This window comes from Felis catus, chromosome C1, assembly GCF_018350175.1.
Source record: "Felis catus isolate Fca126 chromosome C1, F.catus_Fca126_mat1.0, whole genome shotgun sequence".
Lineage (NCBI taxonomy): Eukaryota > Metazoa > Chordata > Mammalia > Carnivora > Felidae > Felis > Felis catus.
In genome coordinates, this window is record NC_058375.1 from 135,484,283 (window position 1) to 135,506,080 (window position 21,798).

General features: G+C 39.6%; 2 long non-coding RNA genes across 2 annotated transcripts; one reads left to right on the forward strand and one right to left on the reverse strand.

The window, feature by feature from the left end:
* Positions 1-153: 153 nt before the first annotated feature.
* LOC111561848 lies at positions 154-850 on the reverse strand. Its single transcript, XR_002744792.2, has 2 exons — positions 719-850; positions 154-189 (listed from the first exon to the last, which is right to left on the reverse strand). It is a non-coding gene; the product is annotated as an uncharacterized LOC111561848 (long non-coding RNA).
* Positions 197-21,608, forward strand: LOC109502671. Its single transcript, XR_002744790.2, has 7 exons — positions 197-589; positions 2,493-2,546; positions 7,331-7,472; positions 9,114-9,171; positions 9,675-9,888; positions 17,577-17,676; positions 19,482-21,608. It is a non-coding gene; the product is annotated as an uncharacterized LOC109502671 (long non-coding RNA).
* The last annotated feature ends 190 nt before the right edge of the window (positions 21,609-21,798 follow it).

A 21,798-nucleotide genomic window follows, 5' to 3' on the forward strand; every position in this document is an offset into this window, starting at 1 on the left:
AGGAATTATTTCAACCCTGGGTTGTTACGCAGGAGGTGGGCAACTTCTTTTAGAGTTGCAAGCAAAGGGTGATAAAGGAGACCCCTGGATTGGGGTGTGTGTGGAGGGGGGGGGGGCGGCAGGGGTCCAAGCCAAGCCAAACGGTTTTCTCACGTGCAAACTTGCAATCCAATCCATTCGGAGTTGAGCCTAGGATAGGAGGGGAAAATCTATTAAAAAAAAAAAAAATCAGGAGCATCTCTCAGAGAAACCCTTTTCAACAAAATCAAGGACCAGAGAACCTCAGACCGACCCTAACGTTCCTGCTGTGAGGCCCGCGGGCTATGGAATCACGCACGTCACCTGGCCCCAGCAGGGCGGCCAGCTGAGGGGGTTCTTTTTATTTTATTTTCCTTTATTTTTTGAAGTTAAGGCTGAATCTCGGCTTCAGTGCTTTTGCCAACGTCTCCACTGACAGGAACCAGCAAACTTCAGGACTCAAATGAGCGTCTTAATTTATTGATGCAAAACAGGTCTGATTGTCGCCCCCAATTCTCGGCGCGCTCGGTCCCCCACGCCCCCAGCTTCGGTCCCTCCATTTGATCTCAGGGTAAGGCCCCGCCGAACGGGCGGAGGAGCACGTGGGGGGGAGGGGAGGGTCGGTCCCCGCCCGCCCTCCCCCGGACCTGTCCCCGCCCGCGAACCCCGCGACCCCCGCCCCGCCGCCGGGTCAGCTGACCTGGGTCGCTAGCTAGCTTGCTCCCCGCCCGCCGCCCCGTTTCCGGTCCCCGGGGTCCGCGAGCTGCGCAAGGAGCGGGAGCGGCCGCAGCCGGGAGGTGATGCTGGGGGCTGATTACCATGAGAAAGGCTGTGCCTGGAAAAGCCTCCTCCACGCGACTGTCAATCTCTCTGGGGGGGGGGGGGGGGGGGGACGGAAAGGGGCCCTGTAGGAGTCACCAGAAAACTTGGAGTAAGTTGGATGCGACGCAGGCCCGAGGAGGTGGCTTTCGCCTCAACTTGGAAGGCTGTGGCGTTAAGGGCGCGGACGCCAGCAGCCTCGCCAGGGAATTAAAAACCCAAAACCCTTCCTTTCCTCCCTCCTTCTTGCCCTCCTGTCAGCCCTCCCAGCCCTTTATCCTTATTTTCTTGAAATTCTTTCCCAATTGCATTTCCTACGTTCTCTTTTCTTTTTATCTGATTATCTTCCTTTTGCCATGTCTTGTTTTGTTTCTTAGCATCCCCTCCTCTCTCGCTCTGATTCTTTTGTGCCTCCTTCAAGGGTCCAGATTTATCATTTAGTTTTGAAAACACAGTGTTTAATATGTAATTAATCTACCAGCGGGAGGTCAGGGACGCCTTAACTAAAATAACTCCCTGGGTCATCAAGTTCACCAGGTGTCAGTGCTAAGTAAATCATAATCATAATCATAAATATAAATCAATAGCTTAGTAATCAAATGGTTTCTTATTCTGAATTGTATCAGCTCAAACTGACTTTTTAAAAGATATAACCTTCCTGGAAAAATTAACAAAATAGCTGACACAGGGAAATTATTGACAATTAAAACTGTGAAAAATTTTCATTTACAGTGATATTTTAGCAGTGCTTAATGGACTTTAGGAGTTATAATAGGTAATTTAAGGAAACTTAAACTGTGCTTTATCTTTTAATGTCTATTCACAAAGTGTAAAAAATTCCCAAGGCACTCTCCTCCCCACTCTCCTCTCTCCACTTCGGAGAGAAACATCATGTTTATTTTGTACTTGCTAAACACATTCACAACTTGAGTTGTTGGGTTGGTTTCTTGGCCAGGTTGACCCCTTCCCTGGCAGGTGAGTGAGCATGGGGCCGTGTAGGTCATGAATGTGTCTATGTTTTTTGTTTTCCTTATTTTTTTTTTTGCTTTTTGTTCATTTTGAGCACATTTGTTGTTCACTTATTAAAATTCAGAGTTTGCACTTGTTTACAATTTGTTTACTTTGTTGCATTTTTAAAACTTGTTAGAAGTCAATTGAACATGTATATTAAGCCCCTTTTTAGGCCAAGAAAAATGAAGATGCATTAGAAAGATGCCTTTTATGCTTCATAATTATTAATTGACATTTTATGATGAATAATTAATCATTTGAATAATTTTGGTATCTCTGATCTGAACACATATTTGCATATCTAATGCTTGATTTTAACTGTGTTTTTTTTAAAAAGAATTCATTCTCTCAGGACAAAGAAACAAAGTAACATTTTAATGTAAAATTTCTCTTTAACATTTGTGTAAGTTCATTGAATTGTATTATTCTTTCTAGATATCCATAAAACTTCTTAACAATTTGTAAACCACTTATGTAGCAATCACATACAAACATGTGACAAAACTACAATTAATTAGGAAAAACAATGCCCTATGTAAAATCAATTCGCTGTCCTCCCCAGATGCAGAGATGTGCACTAATTATGCACCATATTTTCATACTGGGATTTGATCATTGAACTTCTCGGTTGTCTATTTATACAGGTCAAAAGTGGATCATTGAGGCAGTTGACAAATAATTAAGACGTGGTACTTAAGGTAATTTTACTTTTTTTTTTTTTTTTACTTATTAGTATGTGCACTGGTGTAAAGTTATGTCAAAATGATCACGCAAATATATCTCGGAATTTGTATATCCCTGTGTCAGTTGAAGTTCAAAGTATCTATTTTGGATACTCACAGGGCAGATGATTACCTGTATGATTACAGGCAATTTTCTCTAAATTTGTCTCCTTATCAACAATGTGGGTACATTAATAGTGTTCATTCCTTAGGGCTTTTATTGAGAATTCAATGAAGTAATACATGAAACGTCATTATGGTGTAGCTTTATTGTTATAATGAAAAATTGAAAAAATAATGTGGAACATACAGATCAATTAAAGACAGTATAAATTAATTTTGACTACCAACAACAACTATTTAACTTTTAGTATCATTCATAATTTTCCTATTGAGAGATGAGTACTATGTCATTAAAGTGAAGAAATAAAATAGAAAACATCATAAGATTTATGGCTGGTTTATGATTCTTTAGACCTGTTCAAAGGATGTGTAGCCACAGACGTGAGAATAAATACAGTATTTCTTTATTATGTTAGTTCAGCAGTTAATTTATTGTATTCAAGATGGTCATAATTTGGTTATAAATATCAGACTTCTTTTAATTCAAGTGTATAAACTTGAAGTTTCTCGTGTTCTTTAGTAACACGAGTAATACTGTCTTTGAGTGTAAGGGTTAAATGTGCAAAAGCTCAGAAGCGGTCTTGAGTAAGAATTGTGAGAAAAAAAAAAGGCAAACTTACAAATTTGGAGACCAGGAATTTGGCTGTCAGACCGTTATTTGCTGTCAGACCATTCATAATGAACTGAACATTCCCTTTTGGAATTGTAGTTATCCTGGGGTTTGTGCTAATTCCAAGTACCTATAGTGGGGGAGAAAATCAGTTTATTAAATGGAAAATGAAATTCCCTAGCCTCTTAAATATCCACAAGGCCAGATTTTCTTTTTGATGCAAAAGCTGAAAAATCAATGCAAATGCTAAGGGGAAAAAAAACTATTGCGATTTTTAATCCCAACACTGATGGCTTTTTGTTGTTGTTGTTTTCTCTGACTCCTCAAAACACTGAAAGTGTCCCTTAATTGTTTCCTGTCTCTAAGGACCCATTCCCTGCTCCTCATAGGTCAAAGCCACCAAAAGGGCCATTTGGACATCAGACTAGGGGCTCAGAGTGACCTGTACCTTTTACTTTTTCCCTTTTTGAAGGGAAATGGGACCAGCAATTGTTTGTACCTACAGATTGTCTGGTGACCTGGAAATAGCTTCATACTGCTTTGTGGTCTTCTTTAATAGTCCTTATTCTGTTAAGAGGTCAAAGTTATAAACTTTGTACTCTACTCAGTTCTAATGTACTATTCAGGGGTGATTTTTTTTTCAGAGTTATTTCAGATACTTAAATGTAAAAACCTTCTTCTCAAAAATGATCTTCTTCATGATAATCACAACTATGAAATGGTAACAGCTAAGGAAAAAAACCCAAACCTGCTTCTCTATGCCTGGTAGTTTTAGATGTGACCTAGAGAGAATTGATGACTTTCTCTAGAATTTAAGTGTCTGGTTCTGTGTGGACCTTTGAATGTGTCAGGTCCACCTTCGTGGCCAAGGCCAGGCACATCTCACTCAGTATCATCTCACCTTTTGAGATATACTTCTGAACCGCTTGTGCCCACCCACCCTGCGCCCTGCATTATGATCGACTTCCAATCTTCCTGGATGAGTGGGTTAGTCCTTGTGTTTCCACGTATGGCTTATTTTGCCTTTGGACCTAATGCTTCGGCTCATTTTTCTAGTTACAACGTTGGCTCAAGTCAAACGCTCAGGTCAAATGCTTTCTCTAGCTTTGTTGTCTGTTGCTTCACAGTTCAGTTCGGTCTTCTCTCCAGGACCCCCAGCTCAGGGAAAGCTCCCATGCGTGGGTTCCTTCTGGCTCACCCTGACCCCAGTGTTGGGCCCAAGCACAGGACAAGTCAGTGATGAAGATCATGGATAGTTTTTATTTTCTGTACAATTTCTTTTGTCACTTGTTGAGTGCAAACTGAACATCAATGTATTTGACACTAGCTTCTTTATATTCTCCTCAATGATAGCATATTATAAAGGCAAAGATACAAATGTTGAAATCAGATGAATTGGATTTGATTTCATGCATTTAGTGTACTAATTATATATTGAGAACAAGATATTAAACCCCTGTGAACCTCATTTTAAAAATGAGCAAAAGAGGGGCACCTGGCTGGCTTGGTCAGTAGAGCACATGACTCTTGATCTCGGGGTTGTGAGTTCGAGCCTCACGTTGGGCATAGAGATTAAGAAAAATAAAAAGAGCAAAAGAACACTTAGATTTAAGCTAGTTGTGGTGAGAAAAAATAACAATATATGTAAAATGTCTGATGCAGGACAGGCATATCAGTACATAGGAAAATCTGGGACCTATCAATACATAGGAATTCCTGGGTAGCTCAGTCTGTTGAGTGACTTCTGATAGTGGCTCAGGTCACGATCTTGCGGTCGTGGGTTTGAGCCCCACATTGGGCTCTGTGCTGAGCTGCTGAATGCAGAGCCTGCTTGGGATTCTCTCTCTCCCTCTCTCTCTGACCCTCCCCCACATGTGCACACATACTCTCTCTCTCTCGAAATAAAACAAACATTTAAAAAATACATAGGAGTTTTTTCCCATGAATTACCTGAAAAACATGAAGTTAAGTTATAAAAAAGTAGAGTAGATGTAGCATATGCTTAATTATTATTATAATTATTTTATTGTTATTTAATTGTTTTAACTATTTTATGATTTACTAGGAATTATTTAACTGATTCTTTCATTGTACAGAAATCAATGCTCACTGATAACAAAGTTAGAAAACTACCATGGAATTTCTCAATTTGTAGTGGGAAAGGTCAGGTGTTCATGATAATAAACATCACGATACTAGCCCCTGAGACTCCATTTTTCACATGGCCATTTGTCATTGTAAGGAAAAATATTTTCCCACCTCATTCTCTCCGTATGACCTGGCATGGGAGGAAGTAGTCTTGTAGCCAGCTTAGCATGGCCAGGAAGTATCAGAGATCCTATTTGTGCTAGGTAAAAAGAAGAGGCTCTTAACACCGTCCAAAGCTCTTCACTGATCGTCACCCAAACTTCAGAAGATTGAAGGGATTGCGGAGTGGGTAGAGGGGATGTAATAGCACTGAGAAATTTTCCTGCAATATCTTCTTCCCACTCCCCCCAGTCAAGTGCTGAAACATCTACCTAAAAAAATGAAAATAAAAGTAAGACTACATATGTAGCACAGACATTGCTTCACTCTCCTGCCCGTAAATCTGGGAGTAGGGTTGTGTCAGCAGGCCCTGGCATGATCTACTGTGTATGTGACTTTTCTACCCCATGCCCTAGAAAGGAGGGCGTCAGGGGAGGACTGGGCCGTGGACACAGGGACGGAGCATATTGTTCTAGTGGTTCTACTACTGTGCAAACCAGGCTTCTTTCTCTCTCCCTGGAACTGACTTTGCCACACACACACACACACACACACACACACACACACAGGCACACACAATCTGTTCCTATTAGGTTTTTCCTTGGCCATTGTGGAACCGTAAGTATGGCTCCTGTGGCAAAGGGGTATTTTTTCTGGGTTGAGGGAAGCTGGTATTTCTATTGTTCTTGGCACATGGCTAGTACCCTTCTAGACAAGAGGGACAGAACAAAACTGAATGTTCACAGAAAATTCTTGGCCTTTCAAAACAAGAAGGAAAAATTAAAACCTCATTCTTTTAAAGCTTAATTTATCTATCTCATAAGTATTTGGAATTTCAGTTTAGAAAAATCAGCATGATCCTGAGGTGTATTATTACCTACTATCATCTGGCATTTATATAGGATATTGAAAAGTTATTTACAATAGTTTGCCACGGTCATTAGGTAAAGATGATCTCTACTTCTACGAGGGAGGGTTCTTGCGTGCTTGAGGAGAATGTTCAGGATTGGGTGAAGTATGTTTTGCAATTTGAAATCACTTTGAACTTTGGATTTGGGGCAAAGTAATGCGTTTTATGATACTGAAGCAAAACCATCACTTGGAAAATTTTTTGAAGTTTATTTATTTTGAGAGAGGGAGAGTGAGGGAGCAGGGGAGAGGCAGAGAGAAAAAATCCCAAGTAGGCTCTGCACTATCAGCATAGAACCTGACATGGGGCTCGAACTCATAAACGGTGAGATAATGACCTGAGCTCAAATCAAAAATCGGCTGCTTACCCAACTGAGCCACCCAGGCACCCCATCACTTGGAAATTTTTAATCGTTGCTTCACTTAGGATCTTTAAATAGTAATTTATTTGACAAAGGAAGATGATCTACCCATGATGTATCTTTCCCGATCCCCTAAGACAGTGCCTGTTATATAGTAAATATTTGTTGTCTTTTGTGGAATCTGCCGTTCATTAAAAAGCTTTAAAGGGAAGTAAAGTGAGCTCCTGTTTCACACTTGTAACGGCTTGAGATGAGCACGAGGATAGATGAGGGTAGCAGGCAGGGACCATAGACACTTAGACTCACACACTTCCTTTTTTATCAAGTTAGGCTGGCTTATTTCCCTTCCGCTGTATCAGCTTTACACGTGGCCTCAGATAAACGAAGGAGCATATGCAGAATTATGTGTATATATTTGTCTTTCTCTTTAAATGGCTCTGATGAGCCTTCTCGTGGTTGATTTTTAAGTAAATATATTAAAATTTAATAAGAGGTTTTCTCTGAAAAAGGAAAGAAATCATAAGGAGGAAATGGACCGGACTAGTACAAGTATGATTTGCTTATGCCGCCAAGTGTGAAGTTGCACTTGAGAATAAATGATCTCCTCACCTGCTAACACCACACAAGAGCTGAAGAAGGAAAACAAAGAAGGTATAGGGTTGTGTTTTGTTTCTCCTTTAAGTAAACGAACAGGCTCCATCAGCACAGGGGCTAGATGATTTTCCTGCCAGGAGTTTCATTTTCACATAGAACAGTAACTGGTTGCTCAAAAGTCCAGAGGTGAAAAGTATGAGCCCTATTTACAATGCTTTGCTTCTCCAGTACCCTTCCCTCTCTCTTCTTCCTTCCCCTTCAGGTCCTATTTCTCAGGGCCCTCACCTCCTCTTACCCTTGTTTTGGTGTTCTCTGCTGAGAGGAAAAACTATCTTTCACAGTTAGCCTTGTCCACAGCCTTCAACAGGCTTAGCTTTTTAAATAATAAGCTATGATGCTAAGATTAGAAATTTCCACTATATTGCAGAAAACTGCCCAGAAGAAACAGAATGCTTACGCGAAATATTATAAGGAAGGCCAGTTCAATACTATTGCTGTCTGCCTTGTGCCTAGCATAGAGCTTGGTGGCTGAGAGGTTCTGAATAATGTCTGCTGAATGAATGAATGCTTGCATGCATGAATACTGTATAAAAAAAGCCAGACGTAAGACAACAGATGCCATTTGTGCCACATGGCAAATAGGAGTTAAAAGGTATTAACGTAGGCACAAAAATCACCTGTGGTCATAAACAGGAGTCTGGCATTATTTTTGAGTTTTGAGTATTTTATTTCCAAAATGAAATACTGAAATCATTTGCCAAGCAATAGAGATATAACAGTCCCTCAGTCACTCACTTGCAAAGGAAATTTTCAATACAAATAAAGTCATACATATTTATACTAGGGTAATTCAAAATAACTTCCTCACATAAGCACTGCTACGTTCAAATAAAATCTTGCCAACACTTCTGAGTACATTGCTTTAAGAAAAAAAAAAATGCTCCCTGTAGCGTCCGAACTATTTAAAAATCTTGCCAGCTTCTTCAACATACATCAGTTATCTCTCTTTAAATCACTGACAAGAATTTAAAAACTGCTTCATCAGAACAACTGTTACCCTTTCTCATACTCTAGTTAGAACCTGATCTTCTAAAAAAGACCATATTTACAGCTTCTTTTGAAATTTTGAAACCATTTGGCTGATATGTTTTTGCTACATTTTCTTTCCCTGATTTAATTACTGGGGACATTTGCATGAAAACAGGAGGACAGAGACATAAGATTTTTGTCTTATGAGTTCATCTGTTTCTGATGCTTATTCCCCACCTGAGATCAGTGTTTGTTTTATTATAATTGGGAATCCAGGAGCAAGATTAGAAACGAAGTTGTTGGAAATGAAATAAAGTTCAGAAATAGGGACATGGGAGGCTAAGAGACTGTGGATGGTATGATACTGAATTTTCTTCTAGGTTACTTATTTAAGAATAGTCCTCAAGTCAGTGACATATGGCGTGTTATTGAAAAGGTTAAAAAACCAAGGAGCTTAAGGAACTGGGTTGTTTGTGCTTCCCTAAGAAAACCACACTCAGGCAGCCACTACTCTGTCATAGATGCTAAGAAGCATCGGAGAAAATAGTGAAGGAGGCAAACCCAGGTCATATAGGAAGTCTAGACATGGCCACCGGAAGTGAGGAAGGAGATAAAGCCGAATGGCCCACTAATTCTGATCACCTTGCAAATGCTTGTGATTTTTCACAGGAGAATCAGAGAAGACTATCGGGAGGAATTCAGAACATCTTCACCTGGATTTTCATCGGTATGTAGAAATGTACATGGTCAGAGCTGAAGGGATAATCTAACTTTTGACTTTCTCCTATATTTTGCAGCTTATTGAAGGGCACAACTGTCCATCCCAAGTCTTCCAAGCCCAAATCCTGGGGTGACTTTTAACTCCTTTTTAAAAATTTTTTTAAAAGTTTATTTATTTTTGAGAAAGGGAGAGAGAGAATGCATGAGTGAGGGAGGGGGGAGAGAGAGAGAGAAGGAGGGAGAGAATCCCAAGCAGGCTCCATGCTGTCAGCAACAGGAGCCCTCTGTGGGCTTAGACCCACGAATGTGAGATTGTGATCTGAGCCAAAATCAAGAGCCAGACGCTTAACCCGCTAAGCCACCCAGGTGCCCCTTGACTCTTTTCTTAAAAAAAAAAAAAAAAAATCATATTTAATGAGTCAGCAAATGCTAATGATCTTACCTCCACAAGTTCCTGACATGTGCTCACGTTTCCCAAATCTTCCACACTTTCATCTTACCCTGTTTCAGGTACTCGTCATCTCTTTCCTGGAACGCTGTGCCCACCTCCCGACTGGCTTTCCTGTTTCCAGTCTTTCCTCCCTCGTATCTATTCTCCATCACCGGTATGAGTCATTGATCTACAACAACATCTATCTGACTGTGTCACCACTGTCAGCAGTTCCCAATGACATGACTGTGGTATTCCTCAAACTCAGCGAACCTCAAAGATGGACCCCTGAGGGTGGGTGTTTAAATATTTATGAATATTGTTTTGAAATGATAACCTTTCAATTTAAACTTTGTACCTCTTCCATAGTTTTGGATAAAATCGAGAATCCAAGCAACCGGGCCAGTTTAATCCTGCCTGTCCCCATGGTTTGAATACTGCAGCATTTCTTATGCCTATGCCATAAACCACAGGTTCTTTAGCCAAGCACATGAGGCTCTCTTGGGTGGAACACATTCTCTTCTTCATTTTCGTCTCCTGCCAATCTTCAAAGGGCACATTACCTTTTGTACTATTGTTTGTATTTCCCCTTAAGCCATATTATTTCCAATGTTAGGGCCTTTGCACCTATGCTTTTTACTGGGAGTATTCTCTCCTTTCCCTTCGTGTGGCTGACTTGAGCGTTCATTCTTTAACTCAGCTCACATGTCATCTCCTCCTAGAAGTCTGAGGCTGGCTCTTCTGTGTCCTCACAGCACTTAACACTCTGCACTGCTGTGTTGCCTTTATGTGTCTTCTTTCAACTAGAATAAGGCTTCTCTGAGGCCAGGGACACTGCCACTTTCATCTTTATACTCTCGTCTGGTCCGAACGTTCTATCTCCCAGAACCGATTTATTGAAGGCCTAATTCCCAATGTGATGGTGTGTGGAGGTGGGGCATTTGGGAAGTAATCAGGCTGAGATGAGGTCATGAGGGTGGGAGCCCAAGGTGAGATTAGTGCCCTTGTAAGAAAAAGGACACAGAGAGCTTGCTGTCCCCATGCACACAGCGAGAAGGTGGCTGTCTACAAGGTAGGAAGCCAGTTCTCACCAGGAAGTGAACACACTGGCACCTTGATCTTAGAATTCGCAGCTTTCAGAGCCATGAAGACTAAATGTCTATTGTTTATGCCACGCAGTCTATGGTATGCTGTATAGCAGTCTGAGCTAAGGCATACCCTCGACTCCTAGTAAGTATCTGGCACACGGTGGACACTTAAAAATACATTTTGAAGTGAACGTGAATGTCATGGTAGGAGCTGATTTTCACTGCTGAACAAAGAACACCAAGCACACGCATGTTCTGCAGATGATGCATTTAGCTACAGGAGCAACGCAGCTTTCCTGCACTTCATATTAACAGGGCCCCCCCCCCCCCAATCGGAAAGGTCTCATTGTAGTTTGCAATAACTTGTATTTAGATTAGACAAGCATTTGTGAAAGTATTCGAATAAAAATAACTTTCACATGTAAAACATTTTCAAATTTCAAAGCTTTTGCATATGTATTATCTTCACTTGATCCTTACAATAAACTTTCAAGGTTGGCAGATATTATTATGCCCCATTTGGAAAAGGAGGAAATTAAGATTTTGATGGAGTCAGATGAAATAAACCCATTTTGGAAGCCCCAAGTATGTTTTCAGATATGGAATCATCTTTGTGAAACTGGCCAAGGGCAAATTTTAGTACTCTTTTGTGACAGATGAGGAAACAGAGTGTTGAAGGGACTGGCTCAGAGTCATAGCAGAGTGCCATCAAAATGGAATTGAATTCTGCCCTGTGACTTAGATTAGTTCTGATACATACATGTACAAATATGTGTACACATTAGAAAGGGAGCCTTGGTTTTAGGAGAGCAACCTGAAGAGATTTTTTCTCTTCTCTTCCATAACTGGTTTGTCACTTGTCTTTAGTACATAAAGGCACCAAGTCATAAACAGTTGGTCAAGAAAGTGGTTTGGGAACAAAATTGGAAAATTATTTGGGTTTATTTGAGATGGGAAAGTAGGGGCAGCCGGGATCGTATAGATACTGAACATTGAAAAATAATTTTTTCCTTTTGTCATGAAGTCACAAAATTATTAGTTTTAAGTAAAGATAAGGAGGCTATCTCAATATATTCTACCTATAGTTTTCTGGACTTTTTGCTGATGAATGTGAAGCCCAAGAAAAGGTATATTTATTATAGTTCTGTTGTTGAATGAAAATGCTACTTCCAGTAAGGGGCTGTCTTTTCCTTCTGTTTACTTAGAATTTTATAAAGCAAAGTTGGCAAATACTCTTTTGAAGGGAGAAAAACTTCACATGTTAAGATGGTAGATAAAAACATATTATTTGTGCTTCAATTCTCTCTTGAGAGGCCAGTAATACAAACTAAATTCTGTATATACTATGAAACAACAACTGAATGCAAAGATATTTGTAATCTTCCTCCTACCTACGCCTAGACATTGGTTAAATGGTTTTTGAAAGTGTGCCCTTATGTGTAAATATGTTAAAGTTTAATTTTTCTTTTTAAGATTTATTCATTTTTCAGAGACAGAGAGAGACAGAGCGTGAGCAGGGGACGGGCAGAGAGAGAGGGAGACACAGAATCGAAATAGGCTCCAGGCTCCAGGCTCTGAGCTGTCTGCACAGAGCCCGACACAGGGCCAGAACTCACAGACTGCAAGATCATGACCTGAGCCAAAGTCGGATGCTTAACCGACTGAGCCACCCAGGCACCCCAATATGTTAAAGTTTAAATGTGTTTACTAATGCATCAGGATTATTGGCCAATTAATAAATTCAAATATGTGATGGGGCACTTCATGTCCTAAACAAATGAACTGATTGACAATTATACACGTGTATCACATATTTATTCATTCAGCAAATGCTTACCAATTCCCTACTATGTGTTGGACTCCATGCCGAGAATAAGGATACAGACCTAATCGTTGCAGGCTGGCAGGGAAGACAGATTGTGCGTGATGAATGCTATTGGGAATATAGACAGCAGGCCATCCAGCCAAATGATAGCTACAAAATAAAGTGAAGGGAAGAGTAGATCTTCCTAATGCACAAAAGGTCAGGTCTTTGAAATCCATTAACCACCACTGAAATTAGTTTAAATCACCTGTGACATGTTATAACCCTTCCAGGCTGGGCTAAAGGCATGTTGGGACCTCAGAGCTGGCTCGGAGGGAGTGAGGAGAAAGTCTAATGTCAGAACTTCAGGGAGGGAGGCCAATGTTTCAACGACAGTAGCTGGAGGGCTTTGATGCACAAAGTTCATGAGAGGCTGACCTCAACATCCAGGGCTCTTTCAGGTGCTCAGTGGCTCTTCTTGCCAAGTATGAGGCAGTACGTCTTACTTTCTGAGGGGTTCTGTTTCAGTGGAAGTAGGACTCCAATCAGCTACTGGGTCTCATGGATAGGCTCTGGTGACTGACAGGAGGCTACTGGTAAGGGCTAGACGGATTATTGGGGGAGGAGCCTCAAACTGGGGTTCAGGCCAGGGCACTTGTTCCAGGAGAGAACCAAATGATGGAATGGGCACCAAAGCAGATACAGTGAATAATCAGAAGGGATTGGGTATTGGGGAGCTGCTCCTTATGAGGCTCTAGGGTGTCTTGTCCTCCTTAGGTGTCAGGCTCGGTCTCTCTTTCCTCAGTGCCCTCGTCCTGCCACCACAGCTGCTCTCTCTCTCTTTCTCTCTCTCTCACCTATTGGTTTGTATTCCAATACTATCTGTGATGCCCAAATATTGAGTAAGGCTTCTGTGTACACCAAGAGCAATTAATAGCTTCTGAGTGTGGATTTGGCTTTTGTGGAGACAATATTATTTCAGTGTCAGTTCATTAGAACACAGGTGGTGCCTGGGTTTTCACTGCGAAGGGTATGATGCTTGAAATTTAAACAAATATAAACAAACAATTCAGTATGTTGATTCATTTATTATTAACTGTAATGGCTATAATTTTTTTAGCCTAAAACAACAACAACAACAAAAGGATAGCAAAACTATAAAGAAGTCTTTAATTAGTAAATTGTATGAATTTTGTTTCCTTAGGTATCTTTACCCTTAAAAAAAATTTTTTTTAATGTTTAATGAGAGAGAGGGATGTGAGTGGGGGAAGGGCAGAGAGCGAAGAGGGAGAGAATCCCAAGCAGGCTCCGCTCTGTCAGTGCGGAGCCCAATGTGGGGCTCCACCTCACCAAACCGCAAGATCATGACCTGAGTTGAAACTGAGAGTCCCAAGAGTAGGTCCTTTAAATGACTGAGCCACCAGACACCCCCCAGGCATCTTTACTCTTAACTTGTGAGAATGAAATAGTACATATGCTTATCTAGTTACCATGTAGGATTAAGTCTTTAGAAATGGACCCAATAGATTTAAGTTTATCATTTGTTTATGTTTTTGCTCAACTTTATTTTTTTAAAACTCACATTAGAGATGGGACTTTATTTTCTGTTTGAATGTAAGTTCATCTTATATCCATGTTTCCAAGTATGCATGTATATGTGTGTGTGTGTGTATTTACTTATATATGCGTATTTATATATGTATTTATATATGTGTGTATATATATACATATATATATATATACACACACACACATATTTAAAGGTGGATCTACACAGCGCATGCTTTAACTCGACCACTTACCACTTGGGCAAGTGATTTTAGCCAAGTCCCTTACCTTCATTGGATCTCAGTTTCTATGTGTAAAAACATAAGATAATAGCACCAACCTAAGGGGACCATGATTTAGAGCAAATGACACAGTGGGGATCCAAGTGTGTGTTAATTATAAAGTGCTAAAGCAGGTGCTTGGTATTTATATTCAGATGCAGGTTATGCCCACATCATTTATATTAAAATATGAATGTGTTCAAAAGCTCAACCACTTCCTGAGGCAAGAAATGTGAAATGGCAATGACTAAAAGGGTCAGTGAAACTCTTGGCTTCTAACCAATCCTGTACAAAATCTTTCCTAACCACATATTTTAAAAGATGAGGAAAGATAAAGGAATGAGAACTGCCCTTTTTCTCTAACCCTTAAAATATTTTTTTCTTCCTAAGAAACTGAGCTATAGAAGCTTGAGGCCTAACTCCAAACTGAAGGTGGTGGTCATGCAAAGGACTGCTTAGAATGTTGTATTTATGAAAGTGAGGTGCCATGAATATGTACTCGTATCAGACAGAGGTGGACATGATCAGAACAAGCTTGTTCACAGAGCCCTTGTCTCTCCTTGGCCATGAGTCACAGAAATCTGACATCTGGATGTGAAATGCTTCCTTGAACAAAAGTTGAAATGTGTGTGTGTGTGTGTGTGTGTGTGTGTGTGTGTGTGTGTGTGTGTTCAATACGTAAAGGAAGAATGAAATTGAGACACCAAACCCTTTCATTGATTCGAGTTTAGGACCAGATTTTAATAACACAGCTGTCCAGATGTGAGACACTAATGAGAACATAAGGAATTCCTGGATAGAAAAGGGATGGTTGGCCCAATGGCCTGTCTCCTTCAAGTTTATTGCAACACACCTCTCTGTGTTGTCAGCATATCTTCCAACCCCCTTGCCTACATAAACATGTCCAGCTGTCTCTTGAACTCATTTTTACTTTATGTTTCACTCAATGGACTTATTTGGTAATTTGCAGTGTTTTCCATATGCTGGTAGATCTTTGGATGAAGTGGTCCTACATTATCCCTACTTCTTAATTAATTACATGAAATATTTCAGTAACGAAATATAGCAGATACCATTGGAAATTTGGAAGAAATCAAATATACCTACAATGAATTTAGAAAGGAACAAATATAATTTTGCTACTCTGTGTTTTCATTTTTCTTAAAGATGTGAAGATGTAAGTGGAGAGTGACAAAGGTGGGTAAATATAAAAACTTTCTTTCACTGTATTAGTTTCATTAACAAATTTCTAGGCAAGAAGAAAATGCTAAGCTCAGCTGATAAAATAAAGAAAAGGATTTGATGTTTTATTTTGATTGGGGTAAAGCCATATTCCAGATAATATTTTACTTCCTTAATTATATTAATATTTCAGGCTAACATAAATTTCAGCTGAATTATTCAAAAAGTAAAATCAGTTCTCTGATTCAGTATAGAAACAATTTTACATTAAAACCCTTTTCTCAAAATTTTCCAATTTCCTGAGGACCAGTGGGCTTGGGGTAAATTCTTAGGTTGACCATGGGTCCTTTTGATTGGAAAATACACCTGAAAATTTCCTTTAAGGTTTGATGGGAGCTCACAGAAGTAGAAATAACAAAAGGATGCTGAGGGAAATTAATGAATAATTAGTATATCATTTAGCTGAATATTTTGCATTCTCATTTTTAAATGGCATGATTTTAAAATTATTTCAATACATGTGTGTTGATTTGATGTGTGTGTAACATCAAATATTATGATTAAGTGCCAGTTGTAGTCTTTTATTGACAAATACTTGGGGTGACCAACTTGTCCAGACTCACCCTGGCATTTCCTGGTTTTAGCCTGAAAGTCCCACTTGCTGTGAAATCCTCCAGCTTCTGGCAAACAGGTACTTCACAAACACATATGGGGGAAAAAATCTGCCACTAAGATTTGCTTGGCTTTGGTCTGTATACTCTTCAGACTCTGGGAACCCAAAAAGCAAAAGTGTTACGTCAGCATTAAGGATTCTACTCTCTTGTTATAACAGCCTGTGTTAGGGTGTCAGCGCCTTGGTGACTAGGACGAAAGACGATCCATGTGATTTTTTTTTTCTTTTAAGCTGTTTCTAAGCTCAGATGCATGATGTTTTCTTTAAGAAAAGAGAGAGAGCGGAAAGCTAGAAAATGTTTAAAAATCAAACCTATTTTCTTCCAAACTTTTCACCCCCAACTTCCTTGCTCTCTGGACACACTGTAACATACATCCTAAATCTAGCACCTTGAACAACCTCCAAAATCTCTGAAGCATAGCAATATCCTATTGTCCAAATTATGGTAAGAAAAAAAATTATCTACATTGAGTGGTTTTAATCTGACTCATGTGCCTCACAGCTAAAGGGGTTCTGTAACTATTTTGCTACTTTTAAATTTGTGGACAGTGATTTCTGAACTTTTTCAAGGAGGAGGTCCAACAAAAGAGCATGCCCGAATCTACTTCTTAATGATTTTTAGCTTCAATGAAACCGTTTACAGGATTCCTCTGCCTAACAACTGCTCTGCCAAGCATTGTATAAAATAGCATTCTGCATGGTTAGATGATCCCATGGAAGGTGACCAAAAGATTTTAAATAGAGAGGAATGTAACCAGCCACTCATCCGAATTTGTACATTTTTCATGTGTGTGCTGTGTCTCTGTGGAAGTGCCTTGTTCAGTGCTCGTGCGTGTGTGTGCATGCGTGTGTAAACACGTAGCATTTAGCTACAGAACAGAATGTGTCACAAATTTCTTTCCTGGTCACCATGCTGCATGACTGATCCATTTCATGTGATGTGTTTAGTATGGTTCATTGCCCACTGGTCTTATTATTTAACAATTTGCATTAAATTGAATTTTCTATTTACAGGTGTAAATGGAAATTTTGGCTTCTGAGAATTTATTATTTGCTGGCCAGAATGTTCTTGGTTGAATTAGCTCTGCCAATACTGGATTGCAGATACCTGGAATAAAGTTTGGGATATTTAATTAGAATATCATCATAAAAGAACTTGTTATTTTTATGGCTAAGCTTGAGCTACCGAGGCCAGATCAGTATCATTAGTCTAGGAGACATTTACCATCATTCTCTAGAGGTTTTTAAAAAACCATGTGTATTTCTTGATGGATCAGGGGAAGTTAAATTAGTGATAATGTGTATAAATTACTCAAAAGTTCAAAAAGCTTGAAACCTTTATCATCTGACATAACATTTTGTTGATAACTGGACATTTCTCACTTTAAACTCTTGGCTTCCCACAGATTCAAGGAGCTAATACTTATTGACTGCGTACTGTTTGCCAGACTCTGACTCCATGCTTTACCTATCTTGTTTCATTAAACCCTGAAAGCATCTTGTGAGGTGAGCATTATGTTTATTACCATTTTACAGGAAACGGATGCTTAAGAAAGATCACAAGCTTGCCTGCACACGTGCCCAGTGAATGGCAGGGTCACTCTGAAGCCTGCTTTCCAGGCCTCTGATGGGGGCAACTCTTCCATATCCATAGTGATCGCATGTCTCCTTGTTCTCTGGCCCCCTTTCCCATGTCCTGGCTCCCACTTGTCCTCTCAGTGCTGCAGAAGACACTAGCTCCATTCTCTGTCTTGGGCTTTGGACGAGTGGTTCCATTCTTACCCTCTGTGCCTGCCATACTCTTAGTTTTGTGAAGTTTTTGTTTTCAGCTCTAGCATTGGAATGGTCACCAACGTCACTATCTCTACTGGATCTAGCAGAAGTCTGGCCAAACTCCTAGGACATTGTGTGCATGTGTGTGTGTTTTCATATTTTTATTTTTAGTTTCCTTCTCTTTCTTTTTAAAAACAGATTGAGATATAATACACATACCTTATAATTGATCCATTTAAGCCTACAATTCAGCAGTTTTAGTATAGTCACAGATACATACAACCATCACCAGTGTCAGTTTTAGAATATTTTTGTCTCCACAAAGAGAAACACTATACCCTTTAGGTCTTACTCCCTCCCTTGATTTCTCCATCTCCCTCAGCCCTAATCGACCACTAATCTACTTTCTGTCTCTGGGGATTTGCCTATTCCGGACATTTTATGTAAATGGAATCACATAATACATGGTCTTGTGTAACTGGCTTCTTGCGCTTAACATAATGTTTCAAAGATCCTACATACTGTAACATGTATCAATGCTTCATTCCTTACTCTGACTGAATAGTACTCCATTGTGTATATCACCTTGTATTTTTCTGCTTGGGTTGTTTCCACACTTTGGTAATTGTGAATAGTGCTGCTGTGAACTTTCATGTACCAGTGTCTGTTTGAAAATCTCCTTTCAATTCTTTGGGGGTATATACCTAGGGATGAAATTGCTGGGTCTCGAGTCTATGTTGCACTGTAAAAATGATTTTATTTTATTTTAATTTTTTTAAGTGTACTTATTTATTTTGAGAGAGAGTGAGAGGGGGAGGGGCATGTAGAGAGAGAGGGAGAGAGAGAACCCCAAGCAGACTCCACACTATCAGCGCAGAGCCTGATGCGGGGCTTGGACCCACAAACCGCAAGATCACTACCTGAGCCAAAACCAAGAGTTGGATGCTTAACTGACTGAACCACCTGAGCACCCCTGTTTTTTTTTTTAATTAGAGAGAGAGAGAGAGAGAGAGAGAGAGAACATGAATGGGGGAGAGGGGCTGAGAGAAAGAATCCCAAGCAGGCTCCCCAAGGAGCCTGATGCAAGGCTCAATTCCATGACCTTGGGACCACAACCCAAGCTGAAATCAAGAGTCCGATGCTCAACTGACTGAGCTACCCAGATGCCCCTATGTTACACTTTTTGAGGAACCACTAAACTGTTTTCCACAGTAGCTGTGGAATTTTATATTCCTGTGAGCAATGTATAATGGTTCCAATTTCTCCACAAACTTGCTTTTTTATGTTGTTTTTCTTGTTTTTGTCAGTGGTGGTGTTTTTTTTTTTTTTTGTTTTGTTTTTTTGTTTGTTTTTTTGATTGTAGCCATTCTAGTGGGTGTTAAGTGGCCTAATATTTAAGATCTTTTAGAGACTTTTCAAGAAAACTTTATTCTTTTGTGTTCTCAAGATTGGTTTATAACTCCCTTAAGTTATTTGTCATCATATCCTATAATCTCTCTTTTTCTTTCTCTGCCTCTTTATCCGTTTCTTGAAACCAGAATGGACAGTCTTGCTCCTTTTGTATTTTTCCTGGGCTCAGAACATGCTTGTGCTGGAGTGAATAAAGGCATGGGGTGACTTGTGAGGACAAGGAGTGCTGGGAATCAGCATTTCTGTGTAATCCCTTCCATTGTGCCAGACACTGTTGTAGCACCAACATGTCTTATCTTATTCAATTTTCACAAGAATAGTAAGAACAAGGTGTTAATTTTGCGGAAGAAGAAACAGACCAGAGACAATCTCTTGTCACCCACCTGAGCAGAGCTTGACTTCAGACCCAACCCTCTCTGAATCCAGGACCTGTGTTAATTTCATGACAATGTGCCACAAGAGAGAAAAAAAAAAAGACATGAGAAGGACCATTACTACTCTTTTTCTTGTTACTGGGACTACCTCCACGTATTGGATGCCTGCTGGTGCCATACACCATGACAGCTAAATTTTGGATACCATCAAATCTAATCACTTTAAGAATCTAGTGATTCAGATGTTATTATTATTTCAGAGAATGAAACAGTCACTGAGAAGTTAAGTAACTGCCCAAGAACAAACAGCAAGTAAACCATGAGCTCAAAACTGGGTTGGCTTCATTGCAAAGTGTGGGTACTTCTGTCAATGTAGGAAAACGCATTTAAGATCTGGAAGTTTCACCTGGAAACCTGAGAGTTGTGAGATAAGTCAGGAAATCAGGCAACCAGACTGCTCAATAATTTTTCCAGATAATTTTTCGAAGTACTTTTGTTTTCTTATTTGCTTCCAGTCATGATTTTGGTGGTGTAGATATTCCACTAAATCTACGTATTATGAAAAAGTACTCCGTGATCCTAAAAAAGAATGTTCTGCTTATTGGCTTATTCCCCATTATGTTTTAAAGCATCTTACCTATATAATACATGTAAAATATACTACATCTGATCAAACCATTTTTTTTTTTTAGATTATAGTAGTAATTTGGCTCTTCTTGCTTTTAACAATTTGAGCATTCATTCAATATTTATTCCACATAGCCATTTTTTTCTTTTACTGTGTAAATCCTACCTGGAGATCTATGAAATACTGGTAAGAGTCTATGGTAAAGACAAATAAGGAATATTATAACTAGCATAGAAGATTTTAAAACTATACTCTGATTTTATACTAATTTGTAGTCTCTGATTTAAGAGGATCTATCCTAGATCACTACTAAGCTATTAAATGTCGGGAACCCTCTGCATGGCAGTATTTTGGGGCCAGGTGTAAGTGGAAAAGAAGAGGCCTCAGATGACTTTAAATAATTTTAATCAATATGTCTTCTCATTCCCGGTATCCTATTTTGATGTTTCACTCATTCTTCTTGTACCATGCTCTTCATTGCTCTTCATGCCTTTGTCAAGGATTTTTTTTTTTTTAAACGGAGACCTAGGTTACCATTTGGCATATGTCTCCCTTGTCAGTGACATCTTGAAAATTAAAAAAAAATAATACCTCCCTCACATGCATCCATTCAGGTTGGCTGCCTGTAACCGACTGCGCCATGCTTCAAAATGTGTCACCTTATTAAATTCTGCAAATTGTTCTGAACATTGTCTCTATAAATGTTTTGGAAGGGCTTTACTGTCAGGTCAGCTTTCTAAGGGCTAGAAATATGTCAAACCTGGCAGCCTTACCTTTATTTAAGAGCCAAAATACAAATAAGTAGATTACAAAGCAATCAATCAATACGGCATTGCAGGATGTTATGGTTGGCATTGACCTCGGAGTTCGGCACCCTCATTTTACAGATGAATAAACTCATCCATAAGCTCTGCAGGAGATGGGGTTCGGCCTTGATTCAGTTACAACTAGCTAACCTTGGACATGCTGCTGTGCCTCAGTTTCCTCATGTGACAGGGAGGAGCTTTCCTTTTGTTAGGTAATCCCTCAGGCATTTTCCTACTTCCAGTTTCTGTGTGTCACGACAAAATGGATTGTATTGATGCATTTCTAGTCCTTAAAAAAGTTTCTTAACTCACACAGAATAACTCTTCTAATCTTTTATGGGGCCTCCTTATATATTCTCTAAAAGTTGGACACATGAGCAATTTACAGTTATTGGGAAAAACGTAACTTTTATTCACTGTCAAAAGAATAAACAGACGAAGATCTTTTCCCTGTTCTGAGCATTTCTTCACTTTTTTCCCTCCCTGGTTTGTTGTTGTAGGGTTGCTTGGGGATATTAGGTTACTGACCTTTGTTTTTCTTTCTACAAGAAGCTTTCACTAAAGTATTTTTTTGGGGGGGTGTCGTATAAGAAACAATGACTCTCACATGCAAGTAATTAAATGGATGTAAGGCAAG